The sequence below is a fragment of the Lissotriton vulgaris genome, chromosome 2_2 (genome assembly GCF_964263255.1).
Source record: "Lissotriton vulgaris chromosome 2_2, aLisVul1.2, whole genome shotgun sequence".
NCBI lineage: Eukaryota > Metazoa > Chordata > Amphibia > Caudata > Salamandridae > Lissotriton > Lissotriton vulgaris.
Genome location: NC_141688.1, coordinates 138,779,571 through 138,804,344, shown reverse-complemented (window position 1 = coordinate 138,804,344; position 24,774 = coordinate 138,779,571).

Here is a 24,774-nt window from a genome sequence, read left to right as displayed (position 1 = left end):
TGTGCCTATTTTTCTAGTACATTGGATCCAGTAGCCCAGGCTCTGCCTGCATGCTTGAAATCAGTAGCAGCAACAGCCCTAGCAATCAGACAAAGTGATTCCATAGTGCTAGGACATCAGTTGACAGTACAAGTTCCACACTCCGTGGAAGTTCTTTTAAACCGAACACAGACCCAGCACTTGACTATAGCAAGACTGACAGGTTATGAATTGACATTGTTTCAGCCACACATAGAAATCAGACGCTGCAACACATTGAACCCTGCTACGCTTTTGCCATTAAGTGAGACAGACCCATTGGCACATGATTGTATTGAGGTCATTACTATTACGACGAAACCCAGACAAGACTTGACAGACACCGCATTACCAGATCCAGACCTGACACTTTATGTGGATGGTTCATGCATGAGAACAAGTACAGGGGACTTAGTGGCAGCCTACGCAGTCACGACAGAAACTGAAGTCATAGAAACAAATTGTATTGACACCCTGTCAGCTCAAGCAGCAGAGCTCATTGCTCTGACCCAAGCCTGTATTCTAGCCAAGAATAAGAAAGTTAACATATACACAGATTCCCGTTATGCATTCGGAGTTGTACACGACTTTGGTGTCCTGTGGCGAGAGAGAGGTTTTTTGACCTCTCACGGAGCCAAAATTCAGCACGGTTCCCTCATCCGAACTCTGTTAGATGCAATACATCTGCCTACAGCGATATCCATCATGAAGTGCAAGGCACATACCAAAGTCACAGATATCATTTCCCAGGGTAACGACTTAGCAGACCGCACAGCCAAGCATACAGCTCAGACTCAGACTCACACACCTGATCTGACAAAGACTATAGTTCAGACACCGACACATTGTATGACAGTTAAGGATCCCGCCCTAGATGTAATTGATATACAGACACATGCTACACCGGACGAAATCAAGAAATGGACTGAACTAGGAGGGGTCCAGACAGATCAAGGATGGATGACGAAGGGGAAATCTACATGGTTTCTCCCCGACTCTATGGTTCAAGTTATCATTAATACCGTACACAGTCCTGCACATTTAGGAGAAAAAGCTATGTTAGACAGTATTCAACATCTCTGGTTCAATAAACATTTACGAGCAGCAGCCAAACAGAAAGTGCGTACTTGCATGATTTGTTGTCAGTTCAACCCTGGTAAAAGCATTCCCGTAGAGCAAGGTGGATTTCATCCTCCCGATCACCCTTTTGAAGTCCTCCAGATGGATTATATCCAGATGGAACGTTGTCGAGGTTTCAAATATGTCCTCGTAGTTGTATGTGCACTTTCCCGCTGGACAGAAGCATATCCCGTCCCAGATTACACTGCTCCGACCACTGCCAAACAGCTGGTTCGTGAATTTTTCCCCAGATATGGTTTGCCCCGTGTCGTGTACTCAGATAATGGACAGCCATTCTCGTCCGAGTTAATGAAACAGGTATCACTCCTGCTCGGCTACCAATGGAAGTTCCACTGTGTCCGACATCCCGAAGCAGCAGGTCTCGTAGAGAGACACAATCAGACCCTGAAAACTCGTCTTGCAAAAATCTGTAAGGAGAAGGGTGTCGACTGGATCGTAGCTTTGCCGCTTGCCCTTTTTTACATGAGGATGGTCGCCCATTCCAGAACAGGGCTATCCCCGTATGAGGTGGTCTTTGGTAGGCCACCGAATATGTGGGGGACGCCTTTGCCCAGAAAGATTACTGATGTCGATTGTAATATGTTGACAGATTACCTTGCTTCCTTGATGTCTGCACTCCAATCATGTCGTTCACAGGTCGCTGCAGCCTTTCCCGACAACACCGATGTAAAGCCACATGGGATCATTCCGGGGGACCATATTCTCGTCAGGAACTTCGATCGGAGGAGTCCGCTGGAGCCCCGTTGGCAGGGGCCGAAACTTGTCTTACTCACCACGAGGACTGCAATCAAGGTCGAGGGCCGCAAAGGGTGGCTCCACTCCAGCCACGTAAAGATATTTCATGGACTGCTTCCAGTTACAGACTCTCAGCCCTCCCCCTCTAAGGACTGCCCAGATTTCAGTGACTCTAAACTTCCCTTGATAGAGAAAACTCCGTCCGAGGAGTATAAATCCAAATTGAGGTCTAGCAAGTCAGACAGTTTAATTGTTTAAGTCCTCCCCTAGGTGAATCGGTTAAACCTGATTCTGACATGTATCCCCTAGACCCCAACAGAGAGAGAGATAGACATAAACAGCTCAAGAAACGTGAATATTGCAAATCTCTTCGCAGCCACTGTATTGTGACTTTATTGATTATGTTTTTTCTAAGTCTTATGATCATTGCTGCGAGTGTACTGCTACATGCATACTACCCTATTTTCAATCATGCACATTCCTTTTCAAATGACACTGTCGAGCACTCTTTCAGTGAATTACCCCCGCATGAATTGTCATACAGACTTGCGCTGCGCAACAACACATTCATTAGCATGTTACATCATTCCCATCAGACCAGCAATGCTACCAATTGTTGGATATGTGGCCGACTCCCTCCCTATCAGAAATACAAGGGAGTTCTGCCTCTTTTTCCGTACCCGTTCACACATAATGGGTCCTGTGGTGCATGGTTTAGTTTAATTAATTCCTTAGATTCAGATTCCGTAGTTTACCAGGGCAACTGGGTATGGGGAAATCTGAACACAGTTCTACATAGAGTATGTTTCCCTGACAAGGAGGGTCTTCCCAAAAGAACAGGAACTGATCTAGAAAACGAAGCATATGGATTAGGTAATTTTACACTTAACCTCATGATTCTGAATGTTGAATCCGAATCCGAACCAGTCTTGCCTGCTATGTCCGTACTACCAGTTAAAGGTGAATTATGTGTCAGAAAGAATGGTTCAGTACACCTGGGTCATAGTAAATGTACTACTGTGATCGAATTCAGTGATAAGGGCAAGTCTACATTTAAAGCTTCACGTCATTCCTACTTCGTTTGTGGTCATACCGCATATATACGTTTACCTCTAGATTGGGATGGCACCTGTTACATTGCATTCCTTCTGCCACCCGTTTTCCTAGCCCCTCCTGATTATCATAGAGACATCCATCTAGTACACAATAGACCACAGAGTGATCTCCCGATTGTCGACTATACTGAAACGGCATGGGAGCAGTATACAGATTTCAATAAAGGTTTCTTTCCCTACTTAGGTACTGTCTTTAATAGTAAACTGATACGAAAATTAACTAGAACCCTTGAAGCAGTAGTGAATGAAACTACATCCGCCCTAGGTAACTTAACAGAGGAGCAGTCTGCTATGCGGATTGTTGTTCTTCAAAATCGTCTCGTCCTTGACGTCATCCTGGCCGCTAGGGGCGGAGCCTGTAGAGTCATCGGATCGAGCTGCTGTGTTTTCATTCCACAAAACGCACCTTCAGTATATAAAGCCATTACTCGTCTTCACAAGATTGCAAGTCAGATACACCAGAATCCAGGCACCTGGACTTGGTCCGGTTGGTTCTGGAGCATGTTATCAGCCTGGGGATGGAAGGTCCTATCCTTCCTAGGTATTGCCCTTCTCATAGTATTCAGTTGTTGCCTATGTTTGCAATGTGGGCCAGCGATTTGCGGCTTGTGCGCCACATCATGTATTCCTCATTCAAGTCCTCATTCAAAACGCTATAAGAAGAAAGAAGAGCAAATGATGTTACATGAACAGATTGATAGATTAATGAGGATTGATATATCATGAAGGGTCCGTAGGGGACAAGGAGGGAATGAGGTAATATGAATTTTCATGGTCAATTGTGTCCCCTATCGTAGACCCCAACGGCTCCATGTACATGCTTCTAGTACATGTAAGTTCCCTCCACAACCAGCTATGAAGACGCAAATACATTTGCGTCCAACGTTAACATGTCCTCTTTCAGATCCACCATGAATGGGTCGGATATTCCGTTCCTAAGTATGCCTTGCCAATGTCTTTATATGGTGCACTTTCCATGTTTTCTAGCTCTGGCGAGTTAGGCCCTGATTTCTGCCATCGAGCCTTTTCTGCCCTCTGTCTCTGGAAGCCGCAGCCTGCTGCTTCCTGACCCTTGACTTACTCCCTGTGTGGCGAGCGGTGCCTAGCTCGGCCTGCCTTGCCTGCCAAGACTGTATTCAACCTTCAAGTTATCTGCTCCGCTCCTCGAAAATACATTCCTGTCTAGCAGTTTAGGAAAACATCCTTCCCAGCTGCAGAGCAAAGGGCCCGGCCTCACTGTCTCCATGCAAGTAAATTCATAGCTCCCGTTACCATGGTAGGCCCATGGCCCCCTTGCCTTACACGTAGACACGTAGTTGCATATGCACGCACTAGCAGTCAGTATAGAATAGCCTCTGCCCGAGAGACCTTTCCTTCTAGATAATACAGTTCCTTAAACACAAGATATAGATATGATTTGGGTTTAGGTTGTTCTGACACTCCAGACTTCTGTCTCCTCATGAAGGGCTAAATGTCAAGTCCCCTTCACCCTCCAGTTTCACGTCAGTCACACGTCATACTGCTGCGCGCGCATCTCTGCCACATGTTTTTGCTGACACTGCAGGATTCTTCTAGGGATCCACCTACTTGCGTTACGTTTTCAGTGACGTTGTCTAGCACACACCTCCGTGTACGCCCTTGTGCACGCCTTCTGTTACGAACACATGTTCTTATCTCGTTTCTTTCAGCTGTTACGCCTCCTGCATCAATTTCTATTGTAAATGCATCTACTATATAAATGATACTCTGTTAATAAATCATTGTACATGTCCTATCCGTTCCCTTGCACATGCTACCTGGTTCGAACCAATAACCAATTCCTTTTTAAAGGAATAAAACCCCTTTAAAACCTCAACTACCCCGGATTCTGTCTCTTATTTTTGCCTGAGTTAATCTTATTGATATTTACAGCATAAATTCCGCATAGGTAATTAATAATAATAATAATAATAAAAACACTTATAAAGCGCCTGGTTACACTAATGACAGTGTGTCCCCGCGCTGAGAAATGCTTTATTAAAATTTACCACACTGTCGAGCACTCTTTCAGTGAATTACCCCCGCATGAATTGTCATACAGACTTGCGCTGCGCAACAACACATTCATTAGCATGTTACATCATTCCCATCAGACCAGCAATGCTACCAATTGTTGGATATGTGGCCGACTCCCTCCCTATCAGAAATACAAGGGAGTTCTGCCTCTTTTTCCGTACCCGTTCACACATAATGGTTCATGTGGTGCATGGTTTAGTTTATTTAATTCCTTAGATTCAGATTCCGTAGTTTACCAGGGCAACTGGGTATGGGGAAATCTGAACACAGTTCTACATAGAGTATGTTTCCCTGACAAGGAGGGTCTTCCCAAAAGAACAGGAACTGATCTAGAATATGAAGTATATGGATTAGGTAATTTTACACTTAATCCAAATGGTATTCATATGGATAGTATTGAAGATTTTACACAACAGGAAGTTAGTGACATTTTGCAACGATTTCGACAACGGCCTGTTGAGGCCTTGCTTACGTGGATGGTGCGCCTTTATGAGTTAGGCGCTGCAGGTATCATGTTAGATGCAGGGGATGCCTTGAGATTTTGCTCTTTGAGTTCCGATTCTACTGTACAAGATCATTTTTGAAATTTTAATGGTGTTGGCCAGATTAGTCTGCTCCAGTTAGCGACTGATGGCTGTAATCACAAATACCCTACTGAATCTGATTGGCCTGTGAATGACAAGCCGTGGTACACCTTGCGCGATGCAGCGCAACGGCTGAAAGAGGAGGTGATGAAAACTGCGATTTTTCTGAGTACAGCTGATAGATTGTTGGATGGTTTGTTTACCTCTTCTGTGCGCAATCGCATTATCCGTTCTTCCCCTGTTGCTTATAAGCAGGTTATGATGACTTTGTTAATCAACCAGACTGGGAACCCGCTGTCTATGGTGCTTGAATCTGTTCGTCAGCTTGGTGAGTTGGGTGACTGGTTTAAACCTGAGAGACAGTCCAGACCGGAAGTTCGTACTGCTGGAGATTATAAGTTCTCTAGACGTGATATGTTTCTTACACTGTTGGCTGATGGTGTGAAAAAGGAAGACATTGTTGGTGAACCTAATAATCGCTTGTGGGACATGTTTCGCAAGCGTGGTTTGGATCGAAAGGAGGGTGCCCGACGTGTGCGAAAGAATGATTGCGATCGTGGATATTCTGATGACAGTGGAGACGACAGACGTCGTGATGATTCTGATCGTCGTGGTGAACGGCGGTATGAACCTGATGTGTCCCCTCGACGTGAAAAAGAGAGAGGGCGAGAGGGGGAAAGAGAAAGGGGGAGAGATGATCATGTTAACAGCAGACATAGAGATGAAAGGGATCAGTCCCCTGAGTTGAGGAGAAGGGAGGATCGACACAGACTTTCCGATCAAAATTCACAGTACCATACAGATGACAGGAATCCATTTCGTAATGGAGATGGATATGAACATGATGTTTTGATACCCAAGAAATATGAGAGCATTTACCCTGATTTGTCCTGGTTGACAGAACGCAGTAAAAATGACTAGGAAATAGGTCAAGCTCCAGTACGCAGGTGGGCTCACAAAGATAATAGACCCTATGTAGATATTGAAATTTTTGGGAAACATCGTAATATCCAAAGGGCCCGAGCATTGGTAGATACGGGAGCGGAGGCCACTCTTATTCATGGAAAATCAAAGAAATTTAAAGGCCAATTTTTCACAATTACTGGTTTAGGTGGAAAGGAAACCCCCGCAGTGCAAACTGCACTTGAAATGAGAATAGGCAGAATTCCCCGAAAAGAATATTCTGTATTAGTTGTGCCACTTTTGGAATACATAATTGGAATTGACATTTTGAAAGGAATGACTTTGCATTTGGATGACGGCTGTTATCAATTTGGAACTAAACATTATATATCGTCCAGACCTGTACGGGTTGGTCGTTTAAGAATGCCCCCCATAAAAATTCCCCAGGCTACAAAAGTTGTCTCTCAGAAGCAGTATCGTATCCCAGGTGGCCATGAAGAAATTAGTGCTACTATTCAGGATTTGGTGGATGCAGGAGTTATAACTCCGGTTACTTCTGCTTGGAATAATCCCGTTTGGCCCGTGCGTAAGAGTGATAATTCTTGGCGCATGACTGTTGATTATCGCGAATTGAACAAACATACACCCCCTTTGACTGTTGCAGTACCAGACATCATTACTTTAGTTGAAAGAATACAAAAGCATCCAGGTACATGGTATGCGTCCATTGATATTGCCAATGCTTTCTTTTCAATTCCGATTGCCCCCGAGTGTCAGGAACAATTCAGTTTTACATGGAATGGACGTCAAATGACGTTTAGAAGTCTTCCCCAAGGCTATGTACACAGTCCTACTATTTGTCACCGGCTGGTGGCGGAACATTTGTCCGAAGTACCTGTACACCCGCAAATCCAGATATGTCATTATATTGACGACATTTTGATTCAAGGTGAGACACAAGATCAAGTTCAGACCCAATTAGATGAAATCCTTGAGTGCTTACGCGAGAAAGGTTGGGAAATCAATCCCGATAAGTTACAAGGTCCATCTCAAAATGTAAAATTTTTAGGCATCAATTGGCATGAAGGTCACAGAGAGGTGATTCCACAAGTGAAACAGAAAATTCTTGATTTTGCAGTTCCAAGAAATAGGAAAGAAGACCAAAGCTTCATTGGCTTGTTTGGCTTTTGGCGCCAGCATATTCTACATTTAAGTCAGATATTGGCCCCTTTATATCGAGTCACTCGCAAAAAGAATGTGTTTGAATGGGGTAAACTACAGCAAGATGCGTTCAATTTGGCAAAAGAAGCGATTCAGTATGCTTTGGATTTGTGGCCAGTGTGCGATGGTGATGTGGATTTGAATGTGTCCGTGCAAGGTCTTTATGCAAATTGGAGTTTGTGGCAAAAACAAGGCAGACATAAAGTACCGTTAGGTTTCTGGACCAAAAAGTTACCCGATGCTGGTGAGCGTTATACACCTTTTGAGAAACAATTGCTTGCATGTTACTGGGCTCTGGTGGATACCGAGCAATTGACTTTGGGACATGATGTGATTTTGAGACCTGAAATTCCTATTATGCAGTGGGTTTTGAGTTCGCCGAAAACTCATCGAATTGGACATGCTCTAGAGGCGAGTGTGATTAAGTGGAAGTGGTACATACAAGACAAGGCACGTGTGGGACCGAAAGGTGTAGCATCCTTACATGAGCAAGTGGCGCAGGTGCCGTCAGCTGAGACTGGGAGTGATTGCTCCGTACCTATAGTACAGGAATCTCCTGTTAAGTGGGGTAAGCCATTTGATGATTTGTCCGTGGAGGACAGAAACCATGTGTGGTTTACAGATGGTTCAGCAAGGTTCATAGGAGAGAAACGGCATTGGAAGGCAGTGTCCTATAATCCGATCACACAAAAATTGCTGAGTACAACTGGTGAGGGAAAGAGTAGTCAATTCGCTGAATTATATGCTGTTTATCAAGTTTTGAAACAAGAGTTACCTGGCACATGTCATATTTTTACTGATTCCTGGTCCACTGCCAATGGGCTGGCGGTCTGGTTACCAACTTGGCATTCTCATAATTGGGAACTGCATTCAAAAACTGTGGGGAAAAGAATTATGGCAAGAAATTTGGGAAATGCTCCCACAAAGTACTGTCACAATCTTTCATGTGGATGCTCATACCCCGATAGACTCCCTTGACAAATTCTTTCATAACATTGCAGATGAGAAATCTAAAATTGCTGAGGCAGTGGTGGACATGCAAGATTCTGATTTGGCGGGATTGGCGAAATGGGCCCACCAGAAAGCAGGACATTTTGGAGAGAGAGCCACTAGCAGGTGGGCCGCCGATCGAGGAATTTATATTCCTTTAAATTTGATTAAAGACACCATTTTACATTGTCCTATTTGTCAACATTCTAGACAACGAAAAGTACCTCAAATTGTTAAAGGTCATTTAAATCGAGGAAAATTGCCCGCTCAAATTTGGCAGATTGATTATATTGGTCCACTCCCTATGAGTAAAAACTGGCAATATGTTTGTACCATTGTTGATACATACAGTGGCCTTTTAGTGGCCTTTCCCTGTAAACAAGCTACCCAAGTGAATACCATTAAAACATTGGAATTGATTATGCTCTATTATGGTGTTCCATTTCAATTTCAATCTGATAATGCATCCCACTTTCGTGGAAGATTGGTGCAGGAATTTTGTGTGGAAAATAACATTGAATGGGTGTTTCATATACCATATTTTTCACAGGCATCAGGCCTTATTGAGAGAATGAATGGTTTGCTAAAGGATCAATTGCGAAAATTAATTGATAACAAATATAAGAATTGGAGAGATTATTTGTTTCAAGCACTGTCAATTCTGAATAATCGTCCCTTTTTAAATGCTGAATCTCCATTAATGCGTTTATTTCATCCAACTATTGATGCAAAGCCCAACACCATTGGCAATACTGTAATGTACTGGGAAATTTCCCCCGGAGCACTGGCTCCATGCAGAGCAACCCCAGGTTCCGCAGGCTTGGACCTGCATGCCATGAATGATACCATCATTAAAAGCAGAGATCGAGTTTTCATTGAAACTGGTGTTGGTGTCTGTATACTAGGCATGGGCGGAAAATCCGTTCCGCTCGCGGATTTTGCGGATTTTCGGGAAATCCGCAATCCGCGAGATTTGCGAATTTCCTGCAAAATCCGCAAATCCGCGAGCAGCGGATTTTGCTCGCACTGCTCGCACTGTTCGCGTGAGTTCGCGCCCCGCGAATAAGTGCGAAATTGCAGAAATACGATCTATGCAAAACTGAAAGTAACTACTTACCAGGTTCAAAAGTTCAGGCACATCATTAGTAGCCATTTCCTGTAGTGCTTCCTGAGGGGCCCCTCCAGAGTTCAGTTGCCAGTTGCAACTATTATGTGACCCTGCTCTGAACCTCAGAATAGTTACACATATGCCACAAAGGTCCTGAATTACAGCTAAGGGAGACAAGCAGGAGCCAGGCTGGAAGTTAAAATCCATTAATCAGCCCCTAATTCATTATTGTCAGTTGGGGCAGGGCAGGTGTTGTAACTAATTTTGCAACAATGAAAGCACTTAGCAAGTGCAAAAGATCACTAATCAGGGCGCACTAAGGAAGCAGGTGCCAGCTAAAAAAATATTCTGTGACACATTAATCAGCCCCAAATTAATTCAGGTCACTTGAGGCAGGGAAGGTGTGCTTTGCTTTGCCGAAAATAATGTACACTGGACAACCAGAGGGTGTGGTGATGAAACAGAGGGTGGCATGGGTGGGCCAGAGGGTGGCATGAGTAGTCAGAGAGTGGCAGTGGTGACAGAGAGTGGCAGTGATGAAGAAGAGTGTCCCAAACAGGTTGGACACGTAGAAACAACAAGTTCGCAAAACTTGCGACCCGACAGGTAAGTTCGCAAATTGCGAAATTGTAAAAACCCTCGCGAAATGGCAGAAACACGGGCGAACACAAAAAAAAAAAAAATCCGCAAATTCGCTGGAATTCGCGGATTTTGCGGATTGCGAGTTTGCAAATCCGCAAATTCGCGGATTGCCAATCCGCAAAATCCGCTCATGACTACTGTATACCAACTGGAAATTTTGGATTGATTGCCCCTAGATCGGGCCTGGCCTTAAAAGGCATTCAAGTACTCGGAGGAGTCATTGACAGCGATTATCAGGGAGAGATTAAGGTGCTCCTGCTAAATAGCAGTGAGGTTGATTTACCAATTCATAAAACTGACCGAATTGCTCAGTTGCTAATCATGCCTGTTTTCAGTGGTGAGATTCAGAAAGGCACTGCCCCAACGTTGCTAACTGTGCGAGGACAAAAAGGTTTTGGTTCCACGGATAATCCTGGAGCTAGAGTATGGGTGCAATCGCCTAAAAATCCCCCTGAACAAGCTGAAGTCATTGCAACCGGTCATGATAATACCATTCTAGTCATGAGACCAGGGAAAGATAGCTGGGAAGTTGTCCCGGCTGATAAATGTTACTTACGAGAATTAATAATGCCTGTATTTGATTTTCTTTCAGATCATTCTCTGGACTGTTGCTGCAGGATGTGCCTATCTCAGGGACAAAAGATATTTAGAGGAGGCGAGGAAAAAGACTGTTTCTGCCCACCAGGATATTTTTTGTGGAGAGAAATTACAGCCATATCTATCATTGTATATGTCCAATCATGAACGTTTCCTTTTAACCCGGTTTAGACTTAACATTGTTTTTAGGTTATTATCTTTTCCTGTGATGAATTGTTGGTCAAAAGATTTATGTTTTTGCCCATGTGATGATGTGTCCCCACAATCTGATATACATATTTTATTCTTTTGTCAATTTTATACTTTTTTCCGAAAGAAACTTATCATCCCTATTCTTAAAGATTTAAATGTACACAGATGTCGCTTAGCGTTTTTAGAGTGCCAGAAAATGGAAACTGTTTTCATGGTAGCTTCACTTGCTGAATTTTTTAAATCAGCTTTTAAGTGTCGTAAATCGATTCAAATGAATTAATTTTTATGTTGCTGTATATATGTACTTAATTTTGGTGCTTTTTTCTGTCTGATTTTATATAATGACTACTTGACCCCTTTGTAAATTGTACCTTTTCATGCTACTTTTATGGTTATTATTTGTTTTTTAACCGAATAAAGTATTTTGAATCTGAAATCTGACTGACATTCTAGCGACCTGTTTAGTTGCTGTCCCCGCTTCGTTGGTGACTTTAACCCATATCTTTAATATATCAAATGCCCATCCCAACGTTATCCTTGGAGACTTCGCCACCCATGAGTATTGTCCTTCTTGTACTGTACTTTCAGATCCAACACCCCCGATTCATTCCCAAATAACTACATATAATATCACCCAGGGTGATCTATGTTTCTTCCTTACATGTGATCCCAATGCAATTACTGAATGTATGCGTCTGAAGTTGAGGGCGGCCACTTCTTTTTCAGCTCATGAACGAACTTTGTGCTCCCGAAGACCTCCGAAGTCATGTACTTCTGTTAAAAATAATATGACCTGTAAAAGTTTAGTAGTTGCCTCTAGCCATTATCGCACAATGTTGTTACCTTCTGGATGGCTTTTCTCTTGTGGTAATACCTCCTGGCCCTACATTCCTGCAAATATTTACTGGAGGCCCTTGTGCCATCACTAGACTAAGCCTATTGATGTTTTCTTCACATCCTAATACATATTCCCGTGTAGTTTGTGATGCTATGATGTTACATGAAGACAGTGATTCTTCCCTACATTTATATTCCAAATCTGATTACCTTAGTTTAGCTATTTCAATTATTGGTGTTCCAGCCTTGGCTGTCTATAATGCTAAGTCTATTGGGAAGATGGCCTGCTGGATGGTTAAGTCTATCAATCACACTTCTACAATTTTATCTGACATGTTACTAGACGCCCAGGGTGAACGCAGAGCTATCTTGCAGCACCGAGCTGCTATTGACTATCTTTTGCTCAAACATGGATATGACTGTTCTGACTTTGAGGGTCTTTGCTGTTTTAACCTATCAGATCATACTAAATCCATTCAGGCTCATATTGACAAACTTCATGACTTGACTGAAGAGGTTTGAAAACACATTGACCAGGGCTGGTTTGACTGGCTCTTCAATTGGTTACCTGACTTACATTCGCTACGACAAATATTAGGGGGTATTATGATTGCTGTTAGCATTTTAATAGCTATTTGCTGCTTTATTCAGTGCATTCCTTCCCTGCTCCAATACTGTAGATTTGGCACGAAAAATAGATCAGTTAGTTTTGTTTCATATTATTCTTCTACAGATGTTAGTTCCGTTTAACAAATAATTAATAGACTGAAGTCAACGGTGAAATGTTCTGACCGACTTTTTCGGCCCTCCTTTGAGGGAAGGTGATTGGAGGTGACTTCAGTCTACTATCATTCTAGTGTAAGGATTAGAACCGTAAATAGGGCCTATTCACAAGGCATGTTGATATAATTCTGTACCCTTTTCTTTAGATCAGGGCTTATAAACTTATGTTAGGGGATAGATTCATTAGTATTAGTGATAATCCGTCCTTTTGTAAGAGTGTTAGTATACCTTCTATGGAGTTATGCTTATTTCGGGCCTTGTAGGCCTCAAACGGGAGAGACTCCATCTTTCTTTCTGTCCCGGCAGCTTGAGATGCTTCTAGGTCAAATGTAATGTTTTAGTTACGAGGTGTGGTTCGCTTGGAAAGAACCGGCTCAGGCTGGCCCTTATCGAAAAACTGTATTTTTCTCCACTCCGAAGACACAACATCAGGCCGGCCGGCTGGGAACATGTCCTTGGTACGGGGAGGTACAAGAATTTGGTGGGCGGCAGGTTACTGGCCGTAACTTTCCACAAAGGAACAAGCTTCCATATTAGTGAAAGCATGAGGCAGTCAGTGAGTCAGTCTGTAGGCGGCAGCTAGCCGTTAGCATCAATGGCATTAATTATTTCAGGGCAGACAGTCGCCATTTTAAAATCCGAGAAAGATCGAGGAGCTGATACTCTCTTAGAAAGATTGAAGATACTTTAGCTGGAGCGGCTGGCGAGCTTTGACATTAAGATCAGAGCATAAAGAGTGAAGCAGTTAGTTAAGGGAACGAATACCCGAGTGGCTGAAACTGAGTTATAAGATCGAAACCGAGAAGTGAAGATGGTTCGTGATTGAGAGGAAAGAGGAGTAGTACAGAACAGCCAGAGAGAGAGAGCAGCCGATGAGAGGAAGGTTCCAGTGACTTGGAGGAAGGTGAAGAGAACAGAGCATAGCGGTGCAGACGTGTATCCGTGACTGCAGAAGTGTGACCTTAAGACGAGCCAAGGCACAGACGAGAAGGGAACCTAGATGGCTGCTGAGTCCAGACTTCATATTAATAAGGTGACGTCGACCCTTTCTTATTAGCGTGCTCATTCTAACCTTTCATTTTCCTTTGCAGGCTATATGTTATAGTATAGTGTTATATTGCTATTGTTGTTCTGATAAATAAAGTACCCCAGTTCTTAGTGAACTAGCATGTGCCTCTTATTCTTATACGATCAGGGTGACCTGTTCTTCTAGTCAGGTACTGTTTTATGAACGGACGCAACCCCCGATCAGGTAAGCAGTGGGTGAATAATGAGGGAGAGAGGGGCCCTTGAAGTAGAGGATAAGTTGTACATCATCTAATTTGGCAATCGTTGTGTGATCCATAATATTGTAGTATCATACCCCTAGTGAATAACGAGAGATTCCTCAACATGAAGAGCTAATGGTATTCATAGGAAAGTGATCGTCGTTGGTAGGCTATGTTAATGAGAGCACCAGGGGGATACTGGTGCGTATACCCACAGGATTGTGGCTTGTGATGTAGGTAAGAGAACACCAGGGGGGATACTGGTGCGTGTACCCACAGGATTGTGGCTTGGGTTACCCACAGGATCGTGGCTTGGGTGAGCACTGATTGCGGTCAGTGTGTAATGGTAAATAATCAGAACTGCCCTAGGGTAGAATAGTCTGGGCCCGGGTTGCCGCGAGACTAGCTGGTGTGAGTGTGATATTGTAGAAAACTTAGGCATGTACATTGCTAATTCCCCATCCTTGGGTAGGAGACATAGATACCTGTTGTAAATAGGTCCTAAGGAGGGAAGCGGTTACGTTTCGGCTGGGTTGGTGGTGCTCTGATGAGCTGATTCTATCTGGTCTGAGAATCCGGTCGTTACACCTATTGACTATGATTCCAGCCTCAGCGGGTTGGTTCTCAGTGATTGACTTGAAGAACGCTTTCTTCAGCATCCCGATTGCCGAGGAGAGCAGTGATATTTTTGGCTTCAGTTTAGGAGGCCGAAGTTTCCGCTTCAAGCGCGCTCCTCAAGGCTACTGTGAAAGTCCATCAATATATAGCCAGCCTTTAAAGACGCAGCTTGATACGATTATTGTACCTGGTGGTGCTACCCTTATTCAATACGTCAATGATTTATTAGTCGCCGCAGATACTGAGGAGATTTGTAAAGAGACTACCTTGTCGTTGTTGCGTCATTTGTCTGATTTGCATCACAAAGTCTCTCTCTCGAAGTTGCAATATTGTCGACAAGAAGTGACCTACTTAGGTCACCTCTTATGGAAGGAGGGAAGGAAACTGACCCCAGAAAGAATTCAGGCAATTGCAAAGTTGAGTGTGCCAAGAACTCAGAGAGAAGTACGCGCTTTCTTAGGTATTACATCCTATTGCAGACAATGGATATCGAATTTTTCCTTGCTAGCCAAACCCTTTGTAGCATTGACTTGTAAAGATACACCGAATCCCATCCCATGGTCTGAAGATTGTCAGAAAAGTTTTTCCGAATTGCGTAATGCATTGTGTTCGGCTCCTGTGTTGGGTACCCCCGACTACAGTAAGCCCTTTACACTATATGTCCATGAGAAGGAAGGTTGTGCATTATCAGTGTTGACACAGTCTTTTGGGGACAAGCAACGTCCATGCGCGTATTTCTCGTCGACTTTGGATCCGGTAGCTAGGGCGTTGCCGAGTTGTCTAAGAGCCACATCAGCAGCAGCTGTTTCTATCCGACAGTCTGCTGGTTTGGTGATGAATAACATGTTGATTGTAATGGTCCCGCATGCGGTGGACACTTTGTTAAATAGAACCAAGACACAGCATTTAACTAGTGCTCGATTGTCAGGTTATGAGCTGACATTGTTAGCAAGTCATGTCCACATTAAAAGATGCAATGCATTAAACCCAGCCACGTTGTTGCCAATTTCAGTTGAGACGGAGAACGCTGAAAAGCAGCACAACTGTTTCTTTAAGACAGAAGAAGAAACGAAAGGGAGAGTAGATCTTAGGGACACTCCTCTTACTGAATGTGAAGGTACTTTGTGTGTTGATGGTTCATGTTTCAAACTCCCGAAAGGTGACACAACTGCAGCATACGCTGTTACGACTTTGCATACGATTGTCGAAACTGCACGCATCCCACATAACTCAGCGCAAGCAGCAGAATTGATTGCACTTACGAGATCATGTGTTTTATCGAAAGGAATGAAAGTGACCATATATACTGACAGCATGTATGCCTTTGGTGTGGCTCATAGTTTTGGGCGTTTGTGGCGTGAACGTGGGTTCCTGACTTCACTTGGAGCTAAGATCCAGCATGGTCAGTTGGTGAATGAGCTTCTTGAGTCACTGACCTTGCCGTTGCAAGTGGCGATTGTGAAATGCAGTGCACACAAAAAGATTACAGATGATGTTGGTCGTGGAAATGCTTTTGCGGATGAAGTTGCGAAAGAAACAGCAAAGAATGTAATGAGTCGAATGTATGTTGCAGGCCCTGCAGGATGGGTGGGTGACGTTTGTATGTGTGAAGATACGATTGAGAGTGTGCAGTCCATCCAAGCTGAAGCTACAGAGAAAGAACTGAAGGTGTGGAGAGAAAGCACGGGTAAATTGGACGCGAATGGTTGTTGGGTTGAATTGTCGGAGCATCAGCGTTGGTTGCTACCCAATGCGTATGTGCCTGCAGTGGTTACAATGGCGCATGGAATGGCACACATCAGTGTGAAAGGGATTTGCAAGTTATTGGCTCCAGTATGGCAGAACACCAGAATTCCTAAGTATGCAGAGATTATAGTCAAGAACTGTATGGTGTGTCTGAAATACAATCCTGGTAGGGGAACCCCAACCCCAGCTGGTCATTTGGCTCCTCCTATGTACCAGTCCGAGGTTTGGCAGCTAGATTTCATCCACATGGAGAGGTGCAACAATCTGAAATACGTACTTGTTGTTGTTTGTTCCTTTTCAAGACGGATAGAAGCATATCCCCTGAAAGACAATAGTGCCTTATCAACAGCTAAAGCCCTTATCAAAGAGTTCTTCCCCAGATTCGGAATGCCGAGAATGGTTTGGAGTGATAATGGGAGTGAATTTGTGGGTCGAGTGATGAAGAAAGTGTGTGAACGGCTAGGCATTCACCAAAAATTCCACGCTGCAAATCACCCCCAATCAGCTGGATTAGTAGAGTGCTATAACGGTACGCTAAAACTAAAACTGGCCAAAACTCAAGCGAGTTCTGGTCTCACTTGGCCTGACGCTCTGCCCTTGGCACTCCTATCAACAAGAATGACTGTACACTCAAGGGTGGGACTTAGTCCCTACGAAATAGTGTTCGGCCGTCCGGCTACATATGGGGAGTGCCAAGGCCAGCCAAATTCAGCGAGTTAGAGCACCCTGTACTACTTGATTATTTGTACGAATTGACGGCTAAATTGCGTGTTTTACACCAACAGGTACATGATACTCTACCTCAAGCTACTGAAGCTCCAGGACACCCTATCGATCCTGGAACCTATGTGCTCGTAAAGAATTTTCGGCGGACAAAGAATGATGAGCCCCGCTGGACCGGTCCCCACCTAGTACTTCTCTCCACAAGATCAGCTGTTCGAGTAGAAGGAAAGAAACACTGGATCCACGGGGTCCATTGCAAGAGGGTCCCTTTACCTCTGCCTCACGACCGGTGGGTCCAGGAGGGGATCGCTGATTCTGAGACCGAAACTTTGCCTCGCTTCCTGCTCTTTAGTGATGCACAGGTAAAAGGAACAAACTATGTACGCGAGAGTGACGACATTCTGCAAGGATCTGTGCCACCGTCAATGCGATTGAACATTACAGAACATGAACTGTTGTTCGAAAACCAGACAATACCTGGAAAAACACGTTATGATTTGAGGCCGAGAACTATGACTATGGACAAATAAAATATTGCTTTTTGACTATTCTTGAAAGTGCAGCGCTCTCATCTGAGAAACGTGCTTATTTTTGTTTTTCGAACCGCCATCCGGGTTCTGCTGCTAGGGTCGCAGTTGCCAAAGTTTTTGGGGTGCAGCCGAAGACGTTAGGTCGTCGGTTCTGGTTGGTCTAAGGGAGTTGCCCTGGACTGACAGAAGCATTCCTTTAGAATAGAACACCCTACCACCGCGGGCAGCAATTATAGAGGATGGAGTTTCCCGAGATGGAGAGACCTGCCAAACCAATTAACTTTAAAGCCAGAATGTGTACATTAATGACAAGAACACGATTTCTGATATTATGCATTTGTATGTTGCTAAGTGTGATGACATTTTTTATAGGATATGTTTTATTCACTTTTACTACACAGCCCATACCTCCTCCTACTGTTTCCTCACATTCGTTTCACCCTCTGCCTGAACACGAGACCGCTAGAAGATCAGAATTTGCAAATAACTCATTCATCCAGCTTTTACACCAACACCTGTTAGTAATGAACACAACTAATTGTTGGGTGTGCGGCCTTATGCCACATACGACGGATAAAGGTATCCCATATTTTGTCTTGCCATTCTGCTACTATGGTTCTCTGTGGGCGTTTCAGACGATGTTCCTGTTTGCCATCGAACCATATCCCCCACGTTCCACGAGAAGTAACTCGAGCAACAAAGCATTAGTGGTAGGAATATGAGTAGAGACATTGACTCGTATAGAACAATTCCTGGAGATGAGTTGCAAGCATACACTAGATGGAACATAACTGGGTATAGGGTTGCTCGGAATGAAAACGAGCAAGCAAAGAGATCCTCCCCGATTTGGATTGTACGCCATAAGGGTCACCTATGTCTACAAGGTAATGGCAGGAATCCCGGAGCTCAGTTAGGGAAGAGTGTCTGTACTGAAACATATGTCTTTTCGTCTCAGACCTCCCCTTCATTCCTAGCAGCTAAGGGCACCTACTTCATCTGTCATGATAGAGCGTATACATGGCTACCCCCCGACTTCTCGGGCACATGTTTCATTTCGTTCCTGTTGCCTCCCACCTACACGGCCGCAGCAGATTACCATAGGACAAGGACAGTTAGAGGTGTCGTGAGTAAAGACGACACTGCGGGACAAGAATTTGGAGACTTTGTAAAAGGTTTTCTGCCGTTTTGGGGGCCCATGGTGAACAGCAGGAATAATCGCCAATTGACGAGGGTAGTTGAATCTACCATAGTTGAAACTGCCGGTGCCCTTAGTAACTTGACTGCGGAGCTCCAGTCGGACCGCCTTATGACTCTTCAGAACAGGGTCGCCTTAGACGTCATACTTGCAGACCGAGGTGGGGTATGTAAAGTGATCCAATCAAGTTGCTGTATTTTTATCCCAGACAACGCTTCAACAGTATACCAGGCCATCTCCAAACTGCATAAAATCTCTGAGTCTATTCACGTGGATAAAGGAGACTGGTCACTGATGGGGTGGTTCTGGGAACTGATATCCGCCTGGGGTTGGAAGATACTGATAGTCATTGGGATGGTCTTAGCCATTTTTTTCCTGCTCTGTCTGTGTGTACAGTGTGGCCTCTGTGCTACATCATGTGTAAGGTAACCTGCATCAAGAGACGAACTAAGTAATAGGATGATGCTACAGCAACATCTCAATGACTTTATGAATACAGACCTGGACTCAGATTAGCGTGAGTATAGGTTATTGCCTATGTAAGGGCAAAAGGAGGGTCTGTGGTACTGAGAATTCTGGACCCGGGTGTCTGCGGTAACGAAATTCTGGACTCGTGTCATAAACATCGTCGTATCATGACGATTTTGGTACTAGCAGACCGGTAATGGTTTAAACACTATGCATAAGCATTTTCGTCACGTTCGAGTGACGAAATCACCCTTAAACCGAAGTTTTCGTCTTGAACCCTCGGGTTCCATTTTGTGAGCGGCAGCCATTTTGTGATTGCCCTCACATAGCCAAATGACTAAGGCCGAATTCGATCCGAAGGACACGTACACCTTTGCTGACTCCTCTGTGACCTGGGCAAGCTGACTCCACTGCCCAAAGTCAAACCTGTTCGGCCAGGTCCTCTCCCAGCGGCCGAGCTAGATTCGTATCAAGGCACAACATATCATAAACCTTTCATCGCACACAAACCATGCCTAATCTTGCACACACCTGTCCCTGTTTCTTGCTTTATGACTTGCTTTACGAGGAGGAGGTGCCCGATTTTATTGGGGGTCCGTCGTTATCTGGTGGAAATACTGGACCTTGCCGGGTAATTAATTATGAGCTGGACGAACAGAAATGTGGGCTTGTCATCATGACTCTGCTTTTTCTTTGTAATGAAAATATTTGTATGGTCAACTGTAAAATAAGGAATGTTTGCCTGAAGCATATTATTTTGTATAAAAGGAGAAGGCTGGCTTTGTAATTTTGAGCAGTCTCCTGAGAACATACATGCCGTTGTACTTCTAGGATACATGTTACTGGCTGCAGCCAATAAATACAATCTTTGACTTCACCTAGAAGACTCTGTGTTTCTGTAGTCTGAAACAGGAAGCACTCTGAGTTTTCAGGTGTGTTCCCTGGCACCGCCAGGTCCATAAAAACCTGGTACTCCAGTTGGCGCCCAACGTTGGGCGGTATCAGCGGTACCGGTCCAAGCCAGAGGTTTGTGAGGAGCTTTGTGTGAAAATTCCAGAGGACGGCCAACCACTTCAGCGACCCCTGTATGTCGACTTGGTCCGAAGGTCTTTGCTGCGAAGTTTTCAGGTGTGTTCCCTGGCACCGCCGGGTCCATAAAAACCCGGTACTCCACATGGTCAGTGACATCACTCATGACATCACTGATGACATCATCCTTGTGACGGAGTGACAGACTTCCTTTCAGTGTAATGTAACCCTTAAAACACATATTCAAAAATAGAAACTAAAATTTGCAAAAAAATAGAGATACCCATACCAGTTACAACAACCAATTCAGTAATACCACAATCTATATACACATCCACTCATTCACCAACAGTTCTATATAGTCACTCATACATATATTTACTCATCATATGTAGTGAAACACCTATACATCCTGTTACACACTGACAGTCATCCAAAAGTTACTCACACACATAATCACACATGCAAATAAACTATTGAAAATCAATTTATTTGCATATGCAGCTATACACACACTACCACCTTACTTCTAAGGAAACTTACACATACTTAATCTCTTAAACAATCACTTATAGAAACACATACTTATTTAAACAGGAACTCTTACAATCTCTCACTCTCACATATACTCACTTATATACATCAATACTCACATATACTAGAATAAAACATATTTAGTTACTAATAAAGACACTAGTGAGACAGTCATTCACTCACTAACACACACATATACACACTCATCCACCCTTACAATCCAACACATATGCTGTCTTCAAAACACATACAAACATTGAGTCAGTCATTAATGCATCTTTGTGCTAAGTAATACCCCCACCAAACCATACAGACACTCATACTGATACTAAAAAAAAATCTAATAACCCATACACACACACATGAGGCTACTCACCAACCCATGCAGTCACTTATAGACAAAGTGAAACACTGATACTTATATTTAAATATTTAAAAATGACTTGCTAATATATGTATTCACTAAGATACACTTAATAAGCCAGTTAACCAATCAATTTTTTTTTTAAAAACATCCATTTAGACACTTATTTAAAAATTTATTCTTCCATCGACCTTTACAAATACATATATAAAACATATTTATTGTACAGAAAGACACACATTCACTGGATGGTGTCATCAGTGATGTCATGAGTGATGTCACTGACCATGTCATGAGTGATGTAATATGTGACGTCATCAGCAGTGCATTGCAGGCGCGCAAGTTATAGTGAGTCCAACTAACTATAACGTGGGAATTTCAATGGTTTTATGTCAGCAAAATTTCCAGCTAACTATAACTGAATTTAATAGGTTTTTTAAATGCTAATTCCTAACTCTAACTGGTGTGAAACCTATGGTTTTTCCAGTGAATATATATATCTATATATATATCTATATCTATATCTATATCTATCTATATATATATATATATTACCTACTGGCGTTCGCCAGTAGGTATATATAGTTAGGATTTTTTTCCTATGGGATTTCTGAAAATTCTATGTCGAATAACTTTGGTGTTTGTGGACGGAATTGGCTGAAATTTTCAGGAAAATGGCACATTTTGTTTCTGACCAGCCCATGAAAATTTGGGGGGGTTTCATCAAGGGGGGGTTGAGAAAAAAGGGGGGGTCCCAAAACGCGTTTTTCCCATTCATTTTTCCATAGGGCGGTTGGACTCACTTTTAGCTCGAACGGCTGAATGGATTTACACGAAACTTGGCAAAATTGTAGGGACTGGTAGCCCGATGTGCCTTTGCTAGGTCTCAAGATATGTGTTCCAGTGGATTTTGAGAAATTAACATTCAAAAAAATATATATATCTGTGACAGCGTCCCGGTTAGCGCCCCGGTTTGCGTACCTGACGCGTAACGGAACTTCGCGAGGAGAAGCGGATTGGCTCCCCGGTAACTGTGAACATTCTAAACAGTCCAGAGCGGCCGCCATCTTGTGTCTCGGTAGGATCGAGACACAAGAGGTGGCAAAAACAAAGGGGGAAATGAGCATAAGGGGGCAGAGTACATCCTCCCTGACCCCCTAGGTTTGATGAGGGGTAGTTAAAAGGGCCCCGCGGGGCAAAAAAAATAATTTTTATTATCGTTTTTTTGCGGGGGGAGCGCCCGGTACGCGCCCCGGGAAGCGGTCCGGGGAGCGTAATATAGGGAAAAAAGAATGAAAGAATGTACAAATATAGTATGTTTATTGATTGTTCTTTTTGTTGTATTTTTTTTTATTTTTTTTTATTTAAGTACCAACATGTAGGTACCAATGCAGAGTCTAAAAATAAATATACACCGTTTCCTTTGTAGATATCTTGCATGTTGTTTCAGAAGTTATTGTGGTATATGGAATTCATAGCATAGTCTGTGAGGAAAGCAGAAAGAACATGGAGGCAGGAGATGATAAAGAGATGTTAAATACACATTGGAGATAATATAGTGGGAGAAAGGAAGTAACTATGAGCAAACCTACTATGTAACACAAAAAAGTTGCACAGTATATTTTAAGTCTCAGTTTATATTTTATCTTTTTGGGTACTATTTCATAATTTTCATATTAAAAAGAATAATGTCTCAAACAATTTTAACTTTTAAAATTTAAATTTATTGTTCTGATTTTTCAAAATCTAAGAGAATTCGTAACATTAAATCATCAGGAATGTCCTCCTTTTCATTCCAAGAATCACATTCTTCAGCACATTTTCATAATTCTTGGTCTACTGTTTCATCCATAAAGTCAAGTTCTTCTTTTTCTTGGTTTGGATTGCTTTCAATCTTAATTTCAAATGAAATTGTATTTTCTTTTTGCTGTGCTTCCATTTTCTTGCTGTAAATTGCATAAAAAATAAATATATCAGTGGAGATAGGGCACTGTTGGGTTTAAGTTCAGACAGGTACTTGTGAGTTTTTAACAGTGAAGTAATCTTTGGGAAGTGCATGGTTTCAGGCAGGAAGTAGAACTATTAAAAAGTGCCTGTGATGAAGCCTAAGTAAATTCATAATTATACCACAAAAGCCTAACTCAATCAATAATTTAAATAATTAAGTCTTTCTCAATGACTAACTCTTATAGAGGGACAGTATGTAACTATCTGAAAACGTTTTCCTAAATTAATTTAAAGTGCATAACATAGTTCTCCTTTCAAATTTTTTAAATTATATCTTACCTTTGAAAAAGAAGTTAAAGTTGACAGTGAAAATGCTCTTGAATTATACTTCAGGAAGTAGTAGTCAAAATGGCTGTGTTTCTCTCTCTTTCTTTATATATATTCAGGTACATAACCAATCAAATGTCTTGAAATAATAGTAGAAAATGAAAGTAACATTTGAATTGGTTGTCAATTCTAATACTTCATATGTGTTTTTGTCATGTAATTTACCTCAGGATATTTAGTCAGGCCTACAGCATAATTTTCTCAATGGAATTCCATCAAATTTGGGTAAATGGTAGGGACTGCGTAGTAGTAGTGCCTATTCTATATTTGATGAAAGTGTCTCCAGTGGTTTTTCTGTAAATTACTTTCCCACCTTTTTTTAGCGAGCGCTCACCGGTGCGCGCCCCGGTACGCGTGCCGGCAGCGTTACGGGAGTCCTCCATTTTGTGTATCGTAGAATTGAGACACAAGATGGAGGGGAAACAATGTTCGGAATGGGTAGAAGGGGGCACGGTAGAAACTTTCTGACCCTCTAGGTTTTCTGAGGGTGGCTTAGGACGCTCATATAGGCAAAAAAAAATAAAATAAATCACGTGGGGAGCGCCCGGTACGCGCACCGGTAAGCGAACCGGGGAGCGTACTTTGGTGAAAAATAGTGAAAAAAGTTACAAAAAGATAAACGTTTTTAATGATCAGAGGTAGGGTAGCTCTGAAAAGAGCTATTGGGTTCTGTGGCTAATTTAGGTACCTACAAGTAGGTTCCAATGCACAGTTTTAAATTCAGGAGGAATATTCTATTCCCCTCATCGGATAAGTGCACACCATCTCCTCTGTAGATGTCTTGCATGTTGTAACGCAAGTTATTGTTGTATATTAAACCCATTCTAAAGTCTCTCATGTAAGCAGAAACAGATTTATTCACATGTTTCCGTGCTTTCTCAAATTGTGGAAAAAATTGGTTGGACCACTTCCATTTCTGTCTTTGGCATATATTGGAAAATACCAAGGCAGTTTGGGGAAAAAGTGTCATCAATTGATGAAAGGTGTCCTTTAAAAGCATTTCCAGAACAACCCCAGTCATAGTCCCAAAATCATTTCCACCACA